Genomic DNA, 25393 nt, shown 5'->3' with positions numbered 1-25393 from the left:
GCCCCAACACCACAGTTGAGCAAAGGCCCGGGCCCTGTGGTACGGAGAGCGAGCCCCCTACCCCGCAGTGAGTCACCCCCACAGTGTCGCCACTCACCGGGAGTAGTAGAGTCAGGCAGTAGGGTGATCCGGACAGCACTCCGGCCCCAGGGAGGTCGCATAGGCAAGGCAACAGTCAGGCAGCACCGTCGCGGCCCGGATTGGGTGCCAGCCTCTCGTCAGCAGGGAGGCCCAGAGTTCGCCTCAACGTCGGATCTCGGGATGGTGGCATCATAAGAGGCCCGGAATGAGAGCGGTCAGCGCCCCAGAGTGAGGCCATGTAGCATGTTGCTGAACTAATGTCAGCAGGATGCCGAACAGATTATCGGCTTGGCTGGCAGAGCCCACTTAGAGTGTGGCCATCTTGCAGCCAGCCAAGCCACGCCCCCCCAGCTGTAACTATAGTTAGGACGTATGAGCATATCCACCCATTCGTGGATCGCCAGGCCCTTATCACCATTTTTGGTACTCTGGAGTCAATGATGTATTGAAAGATGGTGTCTGAAGCTACACAAGCCAAGAAATTCCCACAACTCGGGGTAAAGATCACCATCAAAGGCAGGGCTGCAATTAGACCCGAACTTGGGGGGCTAAGATTTTGAACAGTGGGGGTTCAGACAGCTTCAGAGCAGGGGTCAAATTACTCCTGGGAACTCCAAGGAATAATTTAACACTTTTAAATGCTGCATTTTAATACACACTGTATTAGTAAACCTCAGAGTAAGTGGAATTTCATGTTTGTGTTCTAGTTTCTCGGCCAATCAGTAAATGGTCTTGGCCCAGTTAAATTGGTAGCAGCATAACTAGACTTAAAAATATTTTGTAAGCAATTTGGATAATCTCCCTAACACTTCCACTGCATTAGTAAATTGTTGTATAATGGTGCAGTTTAAGTACATTTGGTTTGTTAGTGTTCTGTTCATACTGTGTTTACCAGCATATAATAGCTATACAATATTTGCAAGATAGTATATTGGTACACAAAACATCTCTCGTGCTGTCATTGGCATGACACCTCATGTCAATGCATTGTAATACAAAGGCTATTGACCTCCTTCACAATACAGACCAGTCCAAAAATCCAGCTCCCGTTAAATATTCCTGGAACTGATCCACCTGAGATGCAACTCACATTTGGCATAAAGTTGGTTGCATAGCAACACGAAGCATTGAAACGGTCACCAAGTGTGTGCTTCCATAGTGCTGCCATAGCGAAGACCAGCTACCTAAACTTGTACATACCCATAGACATTGGCAGCAGCAGACTATAACACCATTTGTGAAACAAAGTCTGACAGCAGTGCATGTAGAATGCCTGAGCTGGTCCTTGGATTATTTATAAATGTTTTCACTGATGGCACAGTAAAGGTATTTTAGTATGAGTTTGTACCTGGTGGCAATATTATGAAATAAGACTTCTTATGCAAATGATCTGTAATGGTGTAACAAGTTTCCTGCAGGAAAAAAATGGCAAATGCATACAACTGGGTTCTAAAAAGAGTGGTGGGGCTTAATAAGAGAACATAACTGAAAAGAGTTTTGGATCTACAAAAGAAATTCATGCGATGAAAGAGAGCTGCGGAAATACTAGGGTCTACCGTTTTGTGGTCTTCAGAGGAGCAGGCACTAGAAATAGGCCCCACAATCCTAAACTCAATATCATCTGATTTTCAGAAGGTGGGGGAATGGCTTTTCTGAGTAGGAAGCAAATGCTTCAAGACAGTAAGCACCTGCACTTACTATTTTCTATTTGAAGCATTGTCCTTTTGCTTACCTTACGTTTTCCCAAGGGCCCTTCAAAATGCATTTAAAGAGCTGACATTTCCAGCCTTGATGGCCTTGAGCAGCCCAGCTCCCTATGAAGACCACCCGCTCTTTACACATATCAATCTTCAGCTGTGAACACACAGCAGTAGGTCAAATGGAGAGTCATGTGAGCTCAAACTGTTGACATAATGAAGTAAGTGAACTCTTTCAATGTCTCTCTCTGCCTTCCCTAGTACGTCTTCAACAGTGCACCAATTGCTAAATCTTTGTAATTTCTAGACCATATTCAGTTATCCCACACATATACTACTTTCTCTCTCCTGTTCTACCTGCACTCTCCTACTCCCCAATATTGCTCCATTTCTTTCCCTCTATGTTTGTTGGTCAGACTCGTTTGGCTAGCTACTCATGAAGCACTATTTCTTCTGGTTTGGGGAAGACCACTCCATCAGCAAGGTGCCTTATCATTCCCTTTAAGTGTTTCTTCTCATTTCCACCCTCTTGGTCACTCTTTTCTATTTCTCCCGCTCCCGCTTCCTCTCTTCAGTGTTTTGAGGTGACCTTATGATTGTATAAAGATCTATATAAATAGGAAACATAACCTCTTGGACCAGGCAAAGTGAACAACCAAAGTCCCTTTGCATTGAGATTCTAAGTTATTTACTTTAAATAGTGCTTGCGGGGGGGGTGTGGCTTGGTGCATCAAGATGGCGGTCGCACTCTAAGAGTGCTCTGGACCCCTCCGTCATCCGCGTCCAAGATCTACCGCCATCGGCTGCCATCTGCATCCGACCTGTGTCCCATGTACCTCTAGATGCCTGGTGCCGCCCGTCTGGGACGAGATCCGCCACATTTGGGATGCGTGGCCCTTTCTGCGCTGATCGCCTCCCTGGGCTACCGGACTGCCAGATGGCGATGCCCGCCCTATGAGCCCTGCTGACCCGGCTTTTGCGGAACCCACGACGGCCCCAACTTGCCTGGGGTGTTGAGACCCCGTGTCCACGTCTGGTTCTGGTGACCCACCTGAACTTTGGGATGCGGTGCTGCACGGGCCTGAGCCGCTCCGGGGCATCTTGTGGAGGCTGGATCGCGCGGGCCGGGGTGAGGCCCCTTCTCTGCTGCGCAGCTTCTGGGGCTGCTGGGAGGCTCTGTGCTGCCTCTGCCGCAGTCGGCGACCTGGTTGGGCCTTCTGCCGCTGACTCGGGTAGAGGGGAGTACAGCCTGAGGGTGGCTGCCTCCCACGCCCCCCCCCCCCCGGGACCGGTGACGACCCTGGCCTGCATGCGGCGAATGGCCCGACAGCTGCTCAGACAGGCCTGTGGACTTGCTGGCCAGCGGGGGAGAGGATCTGCGGGGCCCGAGGCTGACCCCGGGGGATCCGCTGGGGAACATCTGCTGTAGAGTGCAGCCTCCCTCTCTCGGCTGGGTCCCAGGCTCGTGCATTGCAGCATCCCCGCATTTTCGGCGGCCATTTTGTGCGGCGGAGGCACAGTCACCAGCGGTGTGGTCCCCTGCCTCCCCTCCTTTGTCTGCAGCCCTCTGCGAGCCGGGGACGGCTGGGCCTGCGAGATTTTGTGCGTTCGGGAGGATCTGTGACGGCTCCGGTGAGTGTTACCAGTGGTTGTGCGTGTGCCCAATGCGCGCACTTTTATCCTAAGCGCTGAGGCCCAGCACCAGCACAGCAGTGGGCCTGAGGTGGTGGGCTTGGCTGCGCCGATCGAGCGGCGAGGGGGTCCGGGAGGGAGCTCCCCCGACCCCCTTTCCCCCCTCCTCTGCTCTCCTGCTTGCCCCACGGACTTTGATGGCCTTGAACTCCTGCTGATCTTCGCCTATCCGTTTGGGGCCTAGTGGAGGCCGGGGCCCCGGTCAGTATCCGGGGAGGTCGTGATACACTTGCCACCCGGCTGCGGAGCCTCTTGAACTGGTGGCCCGGGTGGGTGCTGAGGACCTGCCCTGTGCGGCTCCCCCCAAACATTGTGGCTCTGGGGCGTTACTTCAGCGGGGAGGGGGTGGCAGATCCAGCTGCACTGACCGAGCAGCAAGGAGCTCCAGAAGAGGAGTTCTCCCACTGTTTCCTCCCCCGCCCTCTCCTCCCACGTAGACCCTCCTGGACATTGGCAATTGCGACTGTCACCTGAGCTGGTTAGAGACACCATCGTCGCCGTATCTCCGTGTGGCCACGCTCCGTCAAGCAGCCGAGAAACCGCGGTGCCCAGGTGGCCCACTATGACATCACTACCAACAGGCTGCCCATTCGGATGACCCCTCCATCTTGACTTTGGTGCTCGAACAACCCGATGCCCCTTGCGGCCGCTGCCCCCTTCTTGACGCCGCAATGGAAAAAGGCCGCGTCCCTAAGGCTTACGCCACGCAGACTCAAACCAGAATGGACCAATACACTACAACTGATCGGAATCCGTCGGAGGGCACGCCTGGGGGCCCCTCCCTCCCTGGGGGTGACCTAGCGACCATCCTACAGGCCATTGGCGCTTCTCAGGCCTCAGTGGAGAACAAGATCGGCGAGGTCCGGGTGGATATGGCCCTTATTCGCCAGGACTTGCGCAACGCCACTGCACGGATTTCTGAAGCGGAGTACCGCATTTCCACAGTAGAGGATAAGCTCGGTCAGCTGAAGGAGCAGGTAGACCACCGACAAACACGCACTACGGAGCTACAACTCAGGGCCGAAGATGCTGAGAACCGCTCCCACCGCAACAATTTGCGCCTGGTGGGGTTCCCGGAGGAGGTCAAGCAAGGCCAGGCGGCTACCTTCGTGGGAACCTGGCTGACGTCCTGGATGCCCAAAGATGCTCTTTCGACATGGTTTGCAATTGAGCACACCCACTGCTCCCTGGCCCCTAAGCCGCATCCTGGTGCCCCACACCGGCCCATCATCGCAAGTGTGCTAAACTTCAGGGACAGAGACACCATCCTGAACACGGCCCGAGCTCAGGGTCCCCTGAAGTCCCAAAACCACACCATAATGCTCTTTCCAGACTACAAAAGGGAGGTTCAGACAGAGGTCAAGCAAAAACTCCGTAGCCTGGGCCTGAGATATGGGCTCCTCTTCCTGGCCCACCTGCGGGTTCTCTTGCAGAACAAGACTGTTAGACCTGACATCCTTGGCGTGAGTTTTTCCCCTATCTTTTGCCTTTGCTACCTGGATTTTTGATGCTGTGATGGATTTCGTTTTCGCTGGTTTAGATGCTTTGGACACTCTGCCACTGCTAACCAGTGCCAGAGTGTAAGTGCTCCCTGTGTAAAATATCATATTGATTGGATATACCTGATTGGCATATCTGTACCACCATGAAGTCCCTAGTAAAGTGCACTGTGTGTGCCAGGGCTGGTGATGACAGATGCTACTAGTGGGTCTGCAGCGCTGATTGCGCCACCCACCTGTGTAGCCCTAGAATGGTGTCTCAGGCCTGCCACCGCAGGCCTGCCTGCAGTCCCCGGACTGCCATGTCCTCCTGGCCAGTGTCCACACTGACCAGGCCTAACCCTTCCCTTTTTATACACGTCAGTCATCCCTATGGAAGGCCCAAGGTACCCCCCTGGGCAGGGTGCGGTGTATGTAAAAGGTAGAGCATGTACTAGTTCAGGTAACATGTTCTGGTAGTGAACAACGGCCATTTTGTGTGTTCACTGCTGCAAGGTTATCTTGCTCCATAGGCTAACATGGGGGAGGCTGGTGCCAATGGCTATCCGCCTATCTTCTCATAGGAACAAGATAAGACATGAGTGTTTGATATCCCTGAGCTCATCATTTAATAACACATCTTTTAGGAGAGGTTGTTTTTAAATCCTGAGTTGGAGAATAGTACTTTTTAGAGAGTAGCTGTTCTCTTGTCTGACCCTTCTGTGTGCCTGGGCGTGCTTGTGGATTGACTGTCTGGCTTGAGAGTGACAGGGGCTGGGGATCCCCCGGGAGGTTGCCTGAGTCAGCCCTCTGCTGAATGGTGACATTTGCAAGGAGAGTGGAGGGAGGAGATAGCACCTGGGGGTGAATAGGGCTGTGCCTGCCTGCCACACTGCTGGCTCCACCTCCTGCTGGGCGGCTGACGACTCTGCCCCTCACTCTGAAAAGAAAGTAGAAGCCAGGAAAACAAAGTGCTCCAGCAACACCCAGAACTGGATCAGACCGGGCTCAGGACCCACTTGCACAAAGACTTCAAAGACTTTTAGGGGTATAAGTACAAGACCCCTGACAACAGATTCTTAGATTCTACCATCAAGAGGAACCTCTGCTGAAAGACGGACCGCTGAAGAACTGAAGGAAGATTGCCTTGCTGTGTGCTCTAAGGGCTGACCTGTTCTGCTGTACAACTGAAGCTGAGGAGGAGAAGGGGTCTTGCTGTGTGCTGACTCTACCCACTTGACCAAACAAGACTTTGCTGTGTGCTGTGTCTTAAACCGAATCTCCAAGGGCCTGAGAAGAGCTGGCCTCCTGTTTCGCAACCCAGGGATAGAAAGGTTGCCCCGAACCCAAGACTCTGCTGTGTGTCCCCCTGCACTGCTGTGTGCTGCAGGGACCGTGGACTGTTCTACCAAGCTTCTCAACATCTGCCGGTGAAGTGGGCTGGCTGCTCTCTGCCTTGCTGGAGAGTACCGCGCTGATCCGGGCCTGACACCGGTTGCCGCATCAAGAAGACCGACGTGCTCATCGGCACGTGCCTTGCCACAACCCGGAGGCCTGAAGCAGACCAAGAAGCGCACTCCCCTGCTCTACGAAGCCGCGCTGTGAGTGGCTGACTCCGGTGACGTCGACATCATCACTGAGGGCTCGTCGAGGGAGTTGTGGAAACCTTGCACCGAACAGCCAGAGGAGCGCTTTGTACAACGAGCGCAGTGACGCCGACGGAGCAACGTAGCTGCCTAAACAACAAGAGCCTACGAACTGATTCATTCTCAGTGAGTATCGAATCACGCAAGAAACTAGAGACTATCGTCTTAAGATCCCGACCAACCAAGAAAGCGAATATAGTGCAAACCTGTAATGCTTGATTTCAACTGCGGAAACTAGATAAAGATATATTATTTTTGAGATAACTCACCTGTGTGGTCTAAGTTTGTGGTGTACGGAGGGGGGATCATTGTGGTGTCTACGTGCAAATACCTTACACATTGCCTTGGGGATAAGCCTGTCTGCTCGAGCCAAGCTACCTAGAGGGTGAGCAGGGGTTATCTACCGTGTGGGTCCTTGTACCCTGACTAGAAGCAAGGGTCCCTATTTGGTCTAAGGAGTATACCTCTGCCAACTAGAGACCCCCAGATCTAACATTGGTGGTCAGCGGTGCGGATTAGAACCAGTATTTGCACTTGACCTGCAGTGATTCTTCGTACATCACTAATCTAGTAAGCAGATGCATTGCACAAAGTTTTTGCGAAGACTATTCTTGGAGGATCGACGAAGCATCATGTCTCTGAATGGAGTAGGTGAGGAGTCGGAATTGCAATTCGAAGTGAAAAAGTTGCTCGAATATAAGAAGGAGCAACTAAAGCAATTCTGCAAGCACCTTGGATGCCCAGTGAAGGGCGGCGCCAACAAGACGGAGCTACAGAAAGCTCTAAGGGCCTGGTGGGAGGCCAAGAATGGCGCAACCGAGGAAACTACTGAAGGGGATGGCACACCGGAGCACGGATTTGGATCCGATGATCTGCCAGTGAATAGGCCAGCGTCTAGGGCTGGCAGCACCCATTCCGGTAGGAGCCTTTCTCCAGAGGAGCTGGAGGAAAATCAGAGGATTAGGGCCCATGAGATTGAACTTTTTAAGCTCAAAGCTCAAGCGGAAGAAAGGAAACTGCGCCTTGACAGTGAGAAAGAGGCGGAGGAGAGGAGGAATGCTCTTGCTTTGGAAGAGAGAAAACTCCAGTTGGCTCATGAGTTGAGCATGAGGGAGCTGGACATTAAAGCCAAACAAGTGGAGTCCAGTCCGAATGGTGGCAGCGCACAACCAGTACAGGCGGGTAAAGTATACATACCGAAAGATTTGGTACAGAATTATCAGAGGGGTGAGGATATCTATGCATGGTTTAGATCCTATGAGCTTGCCTTGAAGATGAATGAAGTGCCTGAGAAGAGTTGGGGAGCAGGGTTGTGGAAGCATTTCGAGGCCTCTGGGAGGGATGTCTTAGCACCCTTAGAAGCAGCAGGGACGTTAACCTACCCCACGATGAAGGAGGCCTTATGCCTCAGGTATGGACTTACACCAGAACAGTACCGCCAGAAGTTCAGGAACTTCAAGAAACTTGATTCGAGTACTTGGGTGGAGTGTGTGAGTATGTACACGCGTGCGCTGGAAGGTTGGATAAAGGGCAGCAAAGTAACTGATTATGTGGGGTTGTGTCACTTGATTAGTTGGGAGCACTTGAGTAGTCTATGTGTTCCAGAGCTGCGCCAGCATCTTTTAGACAGCAAGTTAACTGATCCCAGTGAGCTTGCTAAAGAGGCAGACCGCTGGACTAGCACCAGGGTCAACAAAGGGGTGGTAAGTATGCCAGCCAAGGGTGGACAGGGTCCCCAGCAGAAGGGTGGGGAGGACAAGGGTAACAGTAAGGAGTTCTCTAAAGGGCCCCAAAACAGTTCCCAGGAGAAGGAGTCCCGAGCCCCCAAGCCTGAGAGGTCTTGGCCCCCTAAGGGCAACAGACCACTGCCTACTTGCTATGCTTGTAGGGAAGTGGGCCACATAGCCCCTAACTGTCCCAAGAAACCCCCAGCACCAGCTGCTGCTCCCGTCCCAGGGTTAGCTAGTGTAGATTTGGGAGGGGATTTGATTTCCAGTGGGGAGGAGGGATTAGCTATGATGACCCTTGTCTCTTTAGGAGACCAAGAGATGGTCCAGGATACCTTGATACCCGCTAACACTAAGAAATACGGGCAAAAGGTGACCATCAATGGGAGGGAGATAGAGGCTCTGAGGGACACCGGGGCTAGTGTGACATCTGTCAGGTGTCAGTGGGTGTCTGAAGAGCAGGTCATTCCCAATGTGCTCCGCCCAGTAGTGGCAGCTGACACTTCAGTGCGCCTCTGCAAGATGGCGTGTGTTCCCTTTACATGGGGGGGAGTCTCTGGTACCTTGGAAGTCTGTGTCAGTGATGCCTTGCCAGTAGCTTGTCTGTTGGGTAACGACCTGGAGAGTTCTCCATGGAAGGACGTAGAGCACAGAACTCACTTGGAGATGTTAGGACTGCCAGCGTGGATCTGTGTATCCACACGTGCCATGACAGCCAGTAAGGGTGGATTAGTAGAACCGGAGCCTGGAACAATGGCCCAGGAACCTGTCAGGAGAGGAAGGGGCAGAGGACGCGGGAAACCGGCCCCCACTGTTCCCACGGTCCCGGAGGAAGCAGAACCTGAGGGGGATGCCCTGGAACCTACAGGGGAACAGGTGGCCGAACTGGGGGAATTGCCTGAGCTGACCCATTGGCAGCAAGAGGGTGGTCCCTCCAGGGAGGAATTCTGCCAGGCTCAGAAAGAGTGCCCTTCTCTCCGTGGTATGCGGCAGCAGGCTGCAGACCAGGCAGCGGGCCTAGGGTCCAAGGAACATTTGATTTACTGGGAGGATGACTTACTTTATAGTGAGCCTAAGTTTGCTGAGCCCGGTACAGCCCGTGTGCTGGTGGTACCCGAGCGCTTCAGGAACTTCTTACTGGGTCTGGCTCATGACGTGCCTCTCGCAGGACATCTGGGGCAAGACAAGACCTATCACAGGCTTGTCACCCACTTCTACTGGCCCCAGATGAAGAAGCACGTCGGTACCTTTTGTAAGTCTTGCCAAACCTGTCAAGCCAGTGGTAAGAGCGGAGGGAAGTGCGTGGCGCCCCTCCAGCCGTTTCCTGTAGTGAGCACCCCTTTCGAGCGGGTGGGCATTGATATCGTAGGGCCCCTGGATCCCAAGACCGCCTTAGGCAACAGGTTTATCCTGGTCTTAGTGGATCACGCCACTCGGTACCCGGAAGCAGTTCCTCTCAGGAGAATCACAGCACCCGTGGTGGGCCGTGCATTGATGGGGATCTTTTCCCGCGTGGGGTTCCCCCGAGAGGTGGTCTCCGACCGGGGTACCAACTTCATCTCTAGGTATATGAAGTCTCTGTGGGAGGAGTGTGGGGTAACTTATAAGTTCACCACTCCTTACCACCCTCAAGGAAATGGGTTGGTTGAAAGGTTCAACCGCACCCTGAAAGGTATGATTATGGGCCTAGCGGAGCCCATGAGACGGAAGTGGGACGTCTTGTTACCATGCCTGTTGTTTGCCTACAGGGAGGTACCTCAGAAGTCCTTAGGGTTCAGCCCCTTTGAACTGCTGTATGGCCACCCTGTTAGAGGACCTCTCACACTGGTGAAGGAGGAGTGGGAAAAGTCCCGTGGGAAAACCCCCCAAGATGTGTTCAGCTATGTGCTGGCCATCCGCAACCAGATGCAGCGCTTCAGGAAGCTCGCTCAGGAGAACCTAGAAGCCAGCCAGGAGGAGATGAAAAGATGGTACGACCAGAATACCACTCTGGTTGAATTTCATCCTGGGCAGAAAGTGTGGGTAATGGCGCCGGTGGAGCCTTGTGCGCTCCGTGACAAGTGGACCGGGCCATACGAGGTGGTCGAGCGCAAGAGTGAGGTGACCTACCTGATCAACATGAAGACTCCTAGGCAGCCCCTTAGAGTCTTGCATGTGAACCGCCTCAAACCCCACTTCGAGAGGTCTGAAGTGACGATGCTCATGGCTACCGATGAGGGTGGGGAGGAGGATAGTGATCCTCTCCCTGACCTCCTGGCAACCAAGGAGCAAGACGGGTCAGTGGATGGTGTGGTCCTCTCGCCCACCCTGACCCCAGAACAGCAGAGGGACTGTCGCCAGGTGTTGGGTCAGTTTGCCTCCCTGTTCTCCCTGACCCCAGGTGTCACCAATTGGTGCGTCCATGATGTGGACACTAGAGATAGTCTACCTGTGAAACAGAAGTTTTACAGAGTAGCTGACAAGGTCAGGGCCAGCATCAAGGAAGAAGTTTCCAAGATGTTGGCGTTAGGGGTAATTGAGCCCTCTAGCAGTCCCTGGGCTAGCCCAGTGGTCCTCGTTCCCAAGAAATCTGCTACACCCAGTGGCCCGTCAGAACTTCGGTTTTGCGTGGACTACCGTGGGCTCAATGCGGTCACCAAGACTGACGCGCACCCCATCCCCAGAGCTGATGAGCTCGTGGATCGGTTGGGAGCTGCCAGGTACCTCAGCACCTTCGATTTGACTTCGGGGTACTGGCAGATTGCCTTAACTGAAGGGGCAAAGGAGAGGTCGGCATTTTCCACACCGGAGGGGCACTTCCAGTTTCGCGTCATGCCCTTTGGATTGAAAAATGCCCCTGCCACCTTCCAGAGACTGGTCAACCAGGTACTGACCGGGCTGGAGCAATTCAGCGCCGCATACTTGGATGACATTGCTGTGTTCAGCTCCACTTGGGAGGAACACTTGCAACACCTCTGTGAAGTGTTGAGGGCTCTGCAAAAGGCAGGCCTCACTATCAAGGCCAGTAAGTGCCAGATAGGGCAGGGATCAGTGGTGTATTTGGGACACCAGGTAGGGAGCGGCCAGGTGGCGCCCCTACAGGCGAAGATTGATACCATTCTGGCTTGGGAACCCACCAAGACGCAGACAGAGGTGAGAGCCTTTCTAGGACTCACCGGGTATTACAGACGGTTCATCAAGGGATACGGCACCATTGTTGCCCCCTTGACAGAACTAACCTCTAGAAATCAGCCCAGGAAAGTGAATTGGACCGAGGCCTGTCAAACTGCGTTTGATGCCCTGAAAACTGCAATGTGCACAGCACCGGTGCTTAAGGCGCCTGACTTTTCGAGTGAGTTCGTAGTGCAAACAGACGCTTCAGAGCAAGGTGTGGGAGCAGTACTCTCACAGATGGACGACGAGGGCGGGGACCAGCCTGTAGCTTTCATTAGTAGGAGGCTGCTCCCCAGGGAATAGAGGTGGAGCGCCATTGAAAGGGAAGCATTTGCTGTGGTCTGGGCCCTGAAGAAGCTGAGGCCCTACCTGTTTGGGACTCACTTCCGTGTTCAGACCGACCACAGGCCCCTCAGATGGTTAATGCAGATGAGGGGTGAGAATCCAAAACTGTTGAGGTGGTCCATCTCCCTACAGGGAATGGACTTTACGGTGGAACACCGTCCCGGTACAGAGCACGCCAATGCTGATGGTCTGTCCAGGTTTTTCCGCCTTAGTGATGAGAACTCCCAAGAGGGTGGGTAGTTCTCCCCACTTTCAGCTGGAGGGGACACGTGTTAGACCTGACATCCTTGGCGTGAGTTTTTCCCCTATCTTTTGCCTCTGCTACCTGGATTTTTGATGCTGTGATGGATTTCGTTTTCGCTGGTTTAGATGCTTTGGACACTCTGCCACTGCTAACCAGTGCCAGAGTGTAAGTGCTCCCTGTGTAAAATATCATATTGATTGGATATACCTGATTGGCATATCTGTACCACCATGAAGTCCCTAGTAAAGTGCACTGTGTGTGCCAGGGCTGGTGATGACAGATGCTACTAGTGGGTCTGCAGCGCTGATAGCGCCACCCACCTGTGTAGCCCTAGAATGGTGTCTCAGGCCTGCCACCGCAGGCCTGCCTGCAGTCCCCGGACTGCCATGTCCTCCTGGCCAGTGTCCACACTGACCAGGCCTAACCCTTCCCTTTTTATACACGTCAGTCATCCCTATGGAAGGCCCAAGGTACCCCCCTGGGCAGGGTGCGGTGTATGTAAAAGGTAGAGCATGTACTAGTGCAGGTAACATGTTCTGGTAGTGAACAACGGCCATTTTGTGTGTTCACTGCTGCAAGGTTATCTTGCTCCATAGGCTAACATGGGGGAGGCTGGTGCCAATGGCTATCCGCCTATCTTCTCATAGGAACAAGATAAGACATGAGTGTTTGATATCCCTGAGCTCAGCATTTAATAACACATCTTTTAGGAGAGGTTGTTTTTAAATCCTGAGTTGGAGAATAGTACTTTTTAGAGAGTAGCTATTCTCTTGTCTGACCCTTCTGTGTGCCTGGGCGTGCTTGTGGATTGACTATCTGGCTTGAGAGTGACAGGGGCTGGGGATCCCCCGGGAGGTTGGCTGAGTCAGCCCTCTGCTGAATGGTGACATTTGCAAGGAGAGTGGAGGGAGGAGATAGCACCTGGGGGTGAATAGGGCTGTGCCTGCCTGCCACACTGCTGGCTCCACCTCCTGCTGGGCGGCTGACGACTCTGCCCCTCACTCTGAAAAGAAAGTAGAAGCCAGGAAAACAAAGTGCTCCAGCAACACCCAGAACTGGATCAGACCGGGCTCAGGACCCACTTGCACAAAGACTTCAAAGACTTTTAGGGGTATAAGTACAAGACCCCTGACAACAGATTCTTAGATTCTACCATCAAGAGGAACCTCTGCTGAAAGACGGACCGCTGAAGAACTGAAGGAAGATTGCCTTGCTGTGTGCTCTAAGGGCTGACCTGTTCTGCTGTACAACTGAAGCTGAGGAGGAGAAGGGGTCTTGCTGTGTGCTGACTCTACCCACTTGACCAAACAAGACTTTGCTGTGTGCTGTGTCTTAAACCGAATCTCCAAGGGCCTGAGAAGAGCTGGCCTCCTGTTTCGCAACCCAGGGATAGAAAGGTTGCCCCGAACCCAAGACTCTGCTGTGTCCCCCCCTGCGCTGCTGTGTGCTGCAGGGACCGTGGACTGTTCTACCAAGCTTCTCAACATCTGCCGGTGAAGTGGGCTGGCTGCTCTCTGCCTTGCTGGAGAGTACCGCGCTGATCCGGGCCTGACACCGGTTGCCGCATCAAGAAGACCGACGTGCTCATCGGCACGTGCCTTGCCACGATCCGGAGGCCTGAAGCAGACCAAGAAGCGCACTCCCCTGCTCTACGAAGCCGCGCTGTGAGTGGCTGACTCCGGTGACGTCGACATCATCACTGAGGGCTCGTCGAGGGAGTTGTGGAAACCTTGCACCGAACAGCCAGAGGAGCGCTTTGTACAACGAGCTCAGTGACGCCGACGGAGCAACGTAGCTGCCTAAACAACAAGAGCCTACGAACTGATTCATTTTCAGTGAGTATCGAATCACGCAAGAAACTAGAGACTATCGTCTTAAGATCCCGACCAACCAAGAAAGCGAATATAGTGCAAACCTGTAATGCTTGATTTCAACTGCGGAAACTAGATAAAGATATATTATTTTTGAGAGAACTCACCTGTGTGGTCTAAGTTTGTGGTGTACGGAGGGGGGATCATTGTGGTGTCTACGTGCAAATACCTTACACATTGCCTTGGGGATAAGCCTGTCTGCTCGTGCCAAGCTACCTAGAGGGTGAGCAGGGGTTATCTACCATGTGTGTCCTTGTACCCTGACTAGAAGCAAGGGTCCCTATTTGGTCTAAGGTGTATACCTCTGCCAACTAGAGAACCCCAGATCTAACAAAGACGCTTTTTTTTTACACCCCACTGTTCAACTAATTTGCCTATTTGCACATTGCTTTTTGCTGTTTTATAAAATGAAATTTTATGCGCACTGTTCTTAAAGTTATTTTTACTGTTCTTTGAATATGAATGTGTGTGTGTACCTGAAGCGTGATTGGGGGGCACATTCATTTACTCTGCCGCACAGTTTGCTAGAGGCGCCATTTTTCCTCTGGGCCTGTGTTTGCCAACCACTTGCTAGGTGGGATGTTCTCTCTCAATCCTCGAAGGTTTGCCAGCAATGTAGCTACAGGATGAGCTCTGGCTCAGCTACCCGGAAATATTCAAATGCCACGCACAACGATGATAAGAAGAAGAACCTTATTAGAGCAGCTCTGATAAACACCCGCTCTTTGAGAAAACACCACCAGGATATTTTTGACCTGCTCTCGGATGACCGATTAGATCTTCTTTTCATTACCGAGACATGGCTGAATGAATCCTCAAACCCGGTAGTGCAGATGTCTATCCCAGAGGGCTTTAAGATTTCTTGCACTGACCGTCAGACGGGTAGAGGGGGTGGTGTTGTGGTGGTCTACAGGGATATGTGGATGTTTCATTTGGGGGAGAGCGTTCTGTTGGGGGAGGGCGAATTCCTTGGTTTTAGTATTAATATCACGCCTCGGTCCACATTAGGGGGAACCTTGGTTTATAGACCTCCTGGACCAGCAGGGCCCTTTCTTAAAGCCATAGAAGATGTTATCATTTCCCGGGCCTTGAGGTCTGCCCAATATCTCTTTCTGGGAGACCTCAATCTTCATTTAGATCAGACGGATGTAGGGATAACCCAGGAATTCTTGGATTCCCTAGATCTTGCTCAGCTCACCCAGTGGGTTAGTTCTTCCACCCACTGTGGGGGCCATATTCTTGACCCCATCTCTTTCCTATGGTAGTTGAAGATCCGCTCCCCGTGTCCTGGTCGGACCATTTCTTAGTTCTCTTTTCCTGGCCCACTGAGGGTAGCTGCTGGATACCACAGGCGTGTGGTAGCCCGGCCACTGCTAAAATAGATCCCTTAGCCTTCAGCCAGGCTTTGGAGAAGCTGAGACTATCTCTCCCGCCAAATATGGAGTGCGACCAGTCCTGCTTTACCAGATGGATCACGCTAGAGATGGATAGTCTATCGCCTCCATCGCGTCGCAGGTGGGTCAGGGAGTCACCATCTAAACCTTGGTTTTCAGCATAATTGAAAGTACTTAAGCAACAATGTAAGAAACTGGAACGCTGTTGGCGGAAGGACTATTGCTCATTAGCAAAGGCCAGGCTCGGAGAAGCTCAGAAAATGTACTACACTGCTATTAGTAGGGCTAAGGGTCTCTATTATGCTGACTGGATAAAGTCAGCTAACAACAACTCTAGGGACATTTTCTCTATTGTGCAGAGTTTTATGGCGCCAAGGGCTGAGACAACAAAGCTCCCTGCCTCTAACACCTGGAGTGCAAAACTTTCTAATGTTTTTATTAATAAGATTCGTGCAATACAGGCAACGTTTAGAGGTCAAAGCAAACCTCTAGTGGGGGTGGTACCCCCGGCCGCTCCATCTGAGCCGTCTTTCATACTGGAGGCTTTTACACCTATTGACCTATCTGACTCACTTAAAATTCTGAAAGCTATGAAATCTGGTTCTCCTTCGGATCCTTGTATGGCGAGGCTTTTGGCCTCTGTAGCAGAAACAGTTAATTTAGAAGTTAATACGCTCATTAGACTCTCCTTTCAGGAGGCGCTTGTCCCAGCAGCGTGGAAGCAGGCTAAGATCTTGCCACTTCTAAAAACACCTTTGCTAGACCCTCAGGATCCAGGGAGCTACCGCCCTATTTCCCTTCTCCTCACTGTATCGAAAATCTGTGAGAAAGCAGTTAACAAACAGCTCACTGATTTTATTAAAGGCTCAGGTTTACTCCATCCGGCTCAATCTGGTTGGTTTCATAGCTGCATATAGCACTGAGACCATTTTGGCTGAAGTATCGGAAGCTATCCGAGGCTGTCTGGATGCCGGTTGAAGTGTTGCCTTGATATTGTTGGATCTATCGGCAGCATTCGATACTATCCCCCACTCGCTGCTTCTGTCTCGTTTGATGGAGATAGGTGTCACGGGACTAGCCTGGAGATGGCTAAAATCCTTTCTGGAGGGGCATACGCAACACATCTGGATCCCGCCATTCTCTTCCCCGCCTCAAGGTGTGACCACTGGAGTGCCGCAAGGGTCCTCTCTGAGTCCCCTTCTTTTCAACATTTACATCACTCCTCTGGTCCAGTTAGCGGAGGAGCTGGGAGCCAAGATCGTGGCGTACGCCAATGATACCCAACTACTGTTTACCTGGGACAAATCGGAGTTTGACACTCTGAGGGTTAAGAACTGTCTGACAGCTGTCTTTCAGTGGCTCTCAGCGGCACAGCACAAATGTAATGAAGAAAAGTCGGAGATTCTTCTTTACGGCATCTTTCCCACATGGTTCAGAGATATTCTCTGACTGGCCGGCTTTCCGCTACATTCTTCTTCTGGTAAACCCGTCAAGAACCTGGATGTTTGGTTTGACGAGAATTTGTCTTTCTCGTATCATATTAAAAAATTGGCCGGGAGCTGTTTCGGGATATTGAAGTCCCTCAGGAAATTTCTCCCCCTGCTTCCCAGGGCTGGGAGGGAAACAGTGACCAGGGCGCTGACTCTGTCCCACTTTGACTACGCCAATGCTTTGTACATTGGCCTACGGGACTATTCCCTCAATAAGTTGCAGGTCGTCCAGAATGCAGCAGCCAGGCTCTTGTTTAACATCCCCATCAGAAGCAGCATTAGACAACACGTGCGCATTCTGCACTGGCTGCCGGTCATTAAGCGCGTTAAGTTCAAGGCCCTTGTGGTTGTCCATCGTGCTCTGTATGGATCAGGGCCAGCTTACTTAACGAAGCGCTTTGGGTTTTATACCCCTACCTGAGACCGGAGGTCTGTATCTCAGCTCCTTGCCCAGATACCTTGTGTCCGCCATCAAAGAGTGGGGGGCAGATCTCTTGCATTTCGGGCGGCCACTGCCTGGAATTTGCTACCCTACTCGTCGATCTTAGTCTTTTAAAAAAACAGCTCAAAACACTTCTGTTTTAATCAGCGATTCTTTAGCTGCACCTCAAGGTTCACGCCGGGACACTCCCAGAAGTATCTGTGCGCGTTATAAACTTCAGTGACATAACAACATAACCTCACCCCAGTGCGCCTATATAAAGCAGGCTTGCGTCCCTCCCCAGATTGTACGCACTGTGGCCAAACACCGGCAGATTTCTATCACATGGTATGGACATGCCCCAACCTTACCCTGTACTGGTCAGAGGTAGAGTCCGAACTCACGCAGATCCTGGGTTGGCAGGTTCTCCACGAGCCCTTACGTCTTGTCCTTGGGGTGATGGACGGCCTAGATGGCTCTAGATCGGACAAACTATTCCTCGGGATGGCAATTGCTGTGGCCAAGCGGGATAGCGCAGTGGCCTGGGCACAGGTTAACCCCCCAAGTATAGCCAAATGGCACCGAGGGGTGGATTGGTGTGCCGCTCAAGAAGAACCCTTATTTGAGGCCCGTGGATGCCTGGATAAATACAGCAGGATTTGGGGCAAATGGCTGAGTCAATTGGACAAAGTGTGTCACGCTTGCACTTCTATATATATATGTGTAATGCCCTTCTGTCTTGGTGGCACGCCTGACCAGTATTCTACCTGTATTCCAAATTGCCTCTTGCGGAAATGACTTGTATCATTCTGAAATGTCTTGTGCTGATGTTTTGTTTGCTCTTTAAAACCAATCAAATTGATTATCAAAAAAAAATAGTGCTTAGTTTCTCTCACCTGCTATCACTCGTGGTCTTACCATCTCTTTCTGTCGCTCTCTCTCTTTCCTTCTCTCACTCTCTCTTTGGACTTCTATCCTGGACTCTCTTTGCCCTGGTGGTCTGTGCATAGCAGCAAGATGGACATCTAGTTCATTTAGAGAGAATAATTTATCTTGCATCCCTTCATCACTCCAGTTTTCTCTCCCCCACCTCTCAGTCATACTGCCGTTTTAACCTCTTGTCCTACATAACTCACTGTTTCCTTCACTGCCCCTCATGCTACACCCATAAAGCCCTTCCTTCTTCATCTATATCTCTTAGCAAGTCCAATCCTATTGTTCTCCTTCTGGCCATAACCCTCCACATAATCAATGTTTTATTTGTCTTGGTGGTGTCTGTGTAGGGACACCGGTACCCACTTTTGGAGAACGGGATTTTGTTTCGCGTTCGGATACCCTCACAGGCTACAAGCAGCGCTCTACAAATCCACCTTACATCACATTACATTATATTACTTTCAGGCTTTGACACCAAGCAAGAGAAATAAAGGCAGACATGGGTGACAGAAGGAACAAAATGGGAAAATAGCGACAAAGGATGAAAGCAGGGATGTAAAAGAAGCTACAAGAATGCGATAAAGAGGCAGGAAGTGTATGGTGGTGAAGGAAAGAGGCATGAGCAGTGGCGGCTGCCAGCTATAGAGACTATGGGGCGGGAGGGATGGAAATAGAGGGCAGGAGGAAAATCGAAATAAATCACTTACCTGGCTGCACTCCTCGCTTCGGTCTTAATCTTCGTTCCTGCAGCATGGGCCCAGCCAACTGCCTTAACCAATCCTGGCGCAGCTCTCAGTCTGTGTAGGCCTGTGCTTGCTCTCCACCCAACTGTCTAAGACAGCTAGGTGGAGAGTTTCAAAGTGTGCATGTCACTTTGACAGGCACAAGACAGCCGGCCAAAGTGACATGCACACTTTAGAGCATCCAGCCAGCCACTGCTCCTGTCCTCTGCTGCCAATTGGTAGTAGAGGGCACACTCTGCATGTCTTTGGGCTCGGGGAAGGCTGAATGCTGTAGTGTGGTGAGTGAGGACGTCGGAAAAATGAAATGGCAATGAAATCTTTTCATTCCTATTTTATTTTTCCTGTGAGGCTCGCAGCGGGCAGGGGGGGGGGGGGCGACGCTGCCCTGTCCAAGTGAAGAAAACGCCGCTGGGCATAAGGTGGAGTCAAGGCTAGACAGCCCTGGTATTCATCGACCCAGGCATTTGGCAATGCTGTGGTGGGCTGCTAAAAACTTTGGGTACCTGCATTTCATTTATTTTAACAAACTACGTACTGCACACAACCATTTTTTATCCATCAGCACTTTGACTGCTACCCATCAATCTCTCCTTATCCTTTCCTCATAATACAATTGCCCCAATCCTCCACTCCAGCACTTCAACTTCATTCTTTCTTCACCCTTTTCCTGTCAGCACTTTCTCTCTTAATATTACTGGACGCTGAATCTCTGCAATTATTCTTCATTTGCAATTTTTTCAATTTTTCCCATGATAGCGAACATTTCAATTGGACTACGCATAAATGTTGCATCTGATACAACATGCAGTGTCAGAAATGTGGCTAATCTAAATGAAAAGGGCATCAGTAGTCAGATTGTCACTAAGGGCCTGATTTAGATCACTGGTACCACTGTTGCTTTTTTGGCATTCTTCCCGCTTGGCGGTCCACCCGCTGTATTTAGATGTTGGAGTGAAGACCATCGCAGTACCACTCCCTCCACCAGGATCTTTCCTGACACCACCTAGACAAATAAAGCATTGATTATGTGGAGGGAGTCCCGCCAAGATTCCTACCATCCACATTACTATGTGCCTTTCTGTTGAGGCAACTGTGGCGGGGTAACCTTCAAGCTCTAGATGGCAGAATCGAAGAAAAAGAGGTGAAAACTCACCTTCTTTTGGGGTCCCACCACCGATTCCGTCTTGAACACCATTGTCCAGGTCCTTCCTGTGCTGCTACTACTTGACCACAGTGCTCATCCACCCCGTTGTCGCCAAAATCTAAGATAGGCTTTTGTGGTGGGTGTACATTCAATAGTGTGTGTATGTTGTTGGTATGCAATGCTATATGTAAAAATATGGGCAATACACATTACCTACATATGCATATTGACAGATTCACAACAAATAGGTGTAGTAAGATGATAATGAGTAGTACTTATCTGTCTCCACACCACCATGGCCTCATTCCGTCAGAACTCTGTCTCTAGGACACCACCAGCACAACGGGAACATCTAAATCGGCTTGGCGCAACCCCACCGGCATTACAGCAATGGAGTACTGATGCAGTGGAGTTTACTAGCTCTACACATTCATACACACAACACTCATTTTGGCCCATATACATTCATACACATAATGAGCTGGCATATAACCACTGGTCATCAATTTTATTTTACCCTAGGAAACCTTTACACCAGTATTCTTACCATTCCTGTCTCCTGAGTAAATGAACGTTCGATAAGTTCTAGTAGTAGATTAGAATAGGGAGGAAAGTCAATAATATATTAACTTTATTTTAAAGAACCACAGACTCAGAGGGAGTTTTAAAAGTTTATCTGAATTAATAATTTTGTGAGTCAAATCAAAATACACATGAATATACCAGAAATCTCCATCAGGAAAATAGTACAGTTAGCTTATAATCAGTTTGCATTAATAAATTCTTGCAATGACAGCACCTGAGGAGAGAAAGGACAGAGAGCAAGTACGGAGCATTTACCCTACAGATATATTTACCTAGAATGGTGTCAGGACCCCGACATCAAAGAGTCAAGGATTCAGGACAGATTCAGGACAGGGAAAGGTGACCTCTTCTAGTGTAACGCCAGTGTTACACCCCTCTCTGGTGCTACTCTCTCTGGCTCGGGCTCGTCCGGACCCCTTCCTAGATGTGCCTCCTCGGTTGTTTCGCGAATTTTCCCTAGTGTTGGATTCTTCAGTCAGATTGCAGCAAAATCGGGCAGCATCTCAGCATAGCATCAGCATCTCAGCATCAAGTGTGTCTAACTATCTATAACTTACCTCTGTTATACCAAATTCAAATGTATGATCCACCCCCAAATGTTTCAATTCCATGTTCACTAGCAATTTGATTGGGCCAAGCAGTGGGGTGAGGACATCACACCATACCAAGTGCAATATTTTTCTTTAGTCTATTGTCTAACTCCCCGCCCCTTAATTTTCATACCCACAAGCTTTATTCCCACAGATATTTTGTATGTGGATCGATAAGTCTAATTTACAATGTTTCTTCTCCTTCCTCTTGTAGGGTCAAAAGTTGGGTTCCCATGTCCTTGCTGGGCTTGAGTTTGGCAGCCAGTCAATTTAGTTCACTTGTTCAGAGCAAGCAGACGTTTGGCGCATGTGTAGAAGTCACATGGAAACAGAGACGCGGTCACCCTCCAAGGCCCAAATGGGAACTATTAATAAAGTCAAAGAAGAACACGTTAGAATACACCTTAAATGAATTCACTTTATACCACTTACTTCTACTCTAACCCCATTTACTTAATAAATCTTTTGCATTAATAGCTTAGTAGAGCTTGCATGGGTTCGTTTCAGCTCAGCATATGCGTTACTGCGTTACTTTATAGCGGCCATTTTAGAAGCTACAGTGCAGCTGCAAAGTTTTCCCCCCAAGTGACAGAAAACCTCATACTACGTAGATGTAGTAGACGCATGCGCAGAAGAATTCCTGCGTTTTAGCGGCCATTTTAGAACACTCGGGTTATTCATTAGTATGGCACATAGAAAAGCGTCCCCTAGATACAATAATGTTTAATGTGGTGCATTGTTAGTACTCACAGACAAATTGATTATAGTATTACAGGTTATTCGAGAGGATTGCTTACGAGCAAGTTTCCTTTTATGCAAAACCTTGCTCCATCAATCCCCTCTCTGATGGCATTTTATGCCATCACTAAATTCTATTAAACCAGATGCCAACTTTAGCATTCTACCATTTTGATGTCTTCAAATCTTTTATTCTATCCCTTATCTTTCTTAAATTGTGATCCTTTCATTCTTTTGTAGATATTTCCCTTCAATTCTTCAAGTCGTATTTCTTCTAATTTTCTTTTCCTACCTTTCTCATTCACTTCGTTCTTCTTTCTTTTCCCACTGCATTTGCGACAACACATTATCATCAGAACTAACAAAGTTATGCCCATGATTGGCAATAATATTTGACCTAAGATACCTTTACCTATATTAGAAAACCAACTACTTATGGTGTAAAAACTATTTGTTATTTGCTTCCATAAACTGTCAACCTCCAGTGGTTTCAGTTCTTCTTCCAAGTGTGTAATATTTTTAATATATCTTCCAATCTCTACACTTTTTCAGGTATATACGTGCAACAATGTTGCGCTTTCAGCATTTTACAGACTCCACCCTCTTTTGCCAATAAGATATCAAGGGCAAGTCGATTTTGCAAAACCATAGATCTGACAGCAACCAATTCTGTATTGATCAGTAGAAATCCTCCAGCAGTGTTAAAAGATAACCGATCAACTATTGTTGACAATTGACACATTTTTTGAGAATTTAGCAGAACCCCCACTGAAGGTATCAATGCACCAAATATATCACCTACTATTTCAGAAAACCTAGCTCTTTTATATCTTGTTAGTCCACTACTGTCGTTATTGCTTCCAGTGATTCTTTTAACATGATAGACTTTAGGGAATACTATTCCGAAATAGCAACTCCCATACCAGTGATCAGGTAACCTAAAACAAGCTTTGTTCTCACAAATATAATAAATTCCAGGAAATACTGGATCAGTTCCTCCCTTTAGTCCACAACCTCCAATTACTAGAAAGTTATGTTCACATTCACTGGAGCCAATAAATACATTGTTATATTCTGTTTTAATTTTATGGAGACAGATTTTCCCTTTCTTTTCAAAGTCCAGAGACATAGCAGCATGAGTCTTGCCAGTTACTAAAAGATCTTCCCTTTCAGCCCATTTAGGTATCTGAGGTTTCGGTTCAGAGGCCCTTCTTTGGAAATCCTGTCTCCTGTTTTCTACTAAATTCAAAAATGTCTTTTCTTTTTCATGTAATTTACAGGTTAAGTTGCGTTTATGTGCATCAGCTATATCTATTGTCTTCATTGTTAGAAAATATTCACCCATGAATTGTGAGTCTCTAGTACTAAGGACAGGGTTCATGCTCTTTTGCATGGGAACGTCTGAAAATATTACAACTACATTTGAATAATAATACTGCAGTTTTCCAGTTCTATAGAATAAACTAGCTAATACACTACATGAAATACCACATGTCAAGGGTAAATGATGATAAGTTACGCCTTCAGCTACTGAGCTTGGCAATTTCATGCAAACGTAACAATCTCTAACTTCCATAGTCTCTACATAATGTACTAAGAGATTTGCAAATACATTTAAATCTTTTTCATTCTTATCTACAGTGTGGTGTAAATCTAGCTCATCTGGTGTTTCTAAGTCTAATCTATCTCCTTTAATGTTTGCAACTTCTGTATGTGTGTTAGTATTATTTTGTTTGTCAGTATTATCAGATAGGGAATAGCTATTGCTAATATCACCTATTTTATGAGGACTAATATTAAACTACATATACAGATCCTGCTACACTTCTTTATACAGCTTTGTTTTGGTTTTCCAGCAACATTATTATCAGTCATCTTGGGCAAGAAGATTACATCTTCTTAACTTCAGAATCTTGTATGAGATAACACCTTAGGTGCCTTTTCTCTTTCAGGTCGGTATCACTTCTTCCTTGATTGACTCAATATTCAGTTCTTCATCACCTTCTTCATTTAAGTCGAGGTTTTCAAAGTCTTCGAGAATAACATATGTCCATTCAAGACCCTTGAACTTGTTATTCAATATCTTCACTCTTTGACTCCTTCTCTTTGGTATTACATTGGAAGGTCCAGATTGACTAGTTACTTCATTTACTTGATCAGGTTCTTCATTGATTGTCTTAAATGGATATCTTAGTCTTTTGATAATTCTTGGCCAATTATCACCTTTTTGACTTTTCTTAAACTTCACTGCACTGCCAGGTTCTTCAAGACTCCTTTTATTTTCTTTAGACTTTGGCACAACTTGATCAACTTCGTCTTCAGATTTCTTCACTATCTGACCTTGCCCAGGGCTTATTTTTTTGGCCTGTTCTGCCTGGATGGGTTCATCTACCTTAATCTGACCCTGTTCAGGATTAGTGATGCCTGTTTTTTTTTCTGTATCCTGAACCTGCGTTTCTATGCCTATCTGGTCCTGTTCAGGTCTTTTTACCTTTTTACCTTCTTCTACCTGAACGGATTCTCTAAGTCCACACTGCCCCTCCTCAGACTCCGAAACAGTGCTTTGAGTTTCTTCTGTCTGAGTATATTTTTCTCTCCTTATCTGTTCCTGCTCAGGCTCCCTAACAGTTGTGTCCCTACTTTCCTGAGCGACTTCTTCTATACCTGTCTGGTCCTCGTTCTCCTCCTGTCTATCTAACTGTGTTTGACTTCTAGTTCTTATAAGTACTTCAGGTATGTCCACCACTGGGATCCAGTCATCCTGATAAGTGCTCGGTTGATCTTGGGCAGCTACTTCAGGATCTTCTATAGGACGTTCTTCAGCTGCACAACCTTCAGCACCACCGATTTCTGGTTTCAATTGTAACTCTTCTTCTTCAGGAGCTGGTACCCTTTTGGTATGGTTTGCATGAATCCAATTAGGCAACCCTGCACATTTTACAGCTGTTGAGGTAGTCAGAATAACTTGATGCGGTTTATCCCACCTTGGTGCTAGGCACGATTATCAAGTGTGATTCTTCACAACTACCCAATCACCGGGATTCAGATCATATGAGTGGTTCAGCTGTCTGTTGAAAGCGTCTTCCCCCACCTGATGAGAGATAGAACGCACTCTGTCCGCCAACTCTTTGCAATACTCCAAGACCAAGTCATCAGTTATATTCAACAGCTTGTGTCCTGGTACACATGCTTGTCTCATTGCCCTTCCCATGAGTATTTCATGGGGACTCAATCCAGTATTTCTGTCTGGAATACTTCTGAGTCCCATCAGAACAAGAGGCAAAGCATCAGGCCTTTCCAGTGGGGTGGATGCACACACCTTTCCGAGTCTTGACTTGATTGTGCCATTCAATTGTTCTACCACTCCAGAAACCTCTGGATGGTAAGCGCAGTGCAATTTTTGTTCAACATTGAACGC

Source organism: Triturus cristatus, chromosome 1_1 (assembly GCF_964204655.1).
Source record: "Triturus cristatus chromosome 1_1, aTriCri1.1, whole genome shotgun sequence".
NCBI classification, from domain to species: Eukaryota; Metazoa; Chordata; class Amphibia; order Caudata; family Salamandridae; genus Triturus; species Triturus cristatus.
Note: the sequence above shows the minus strand (reverse complement) of the source record.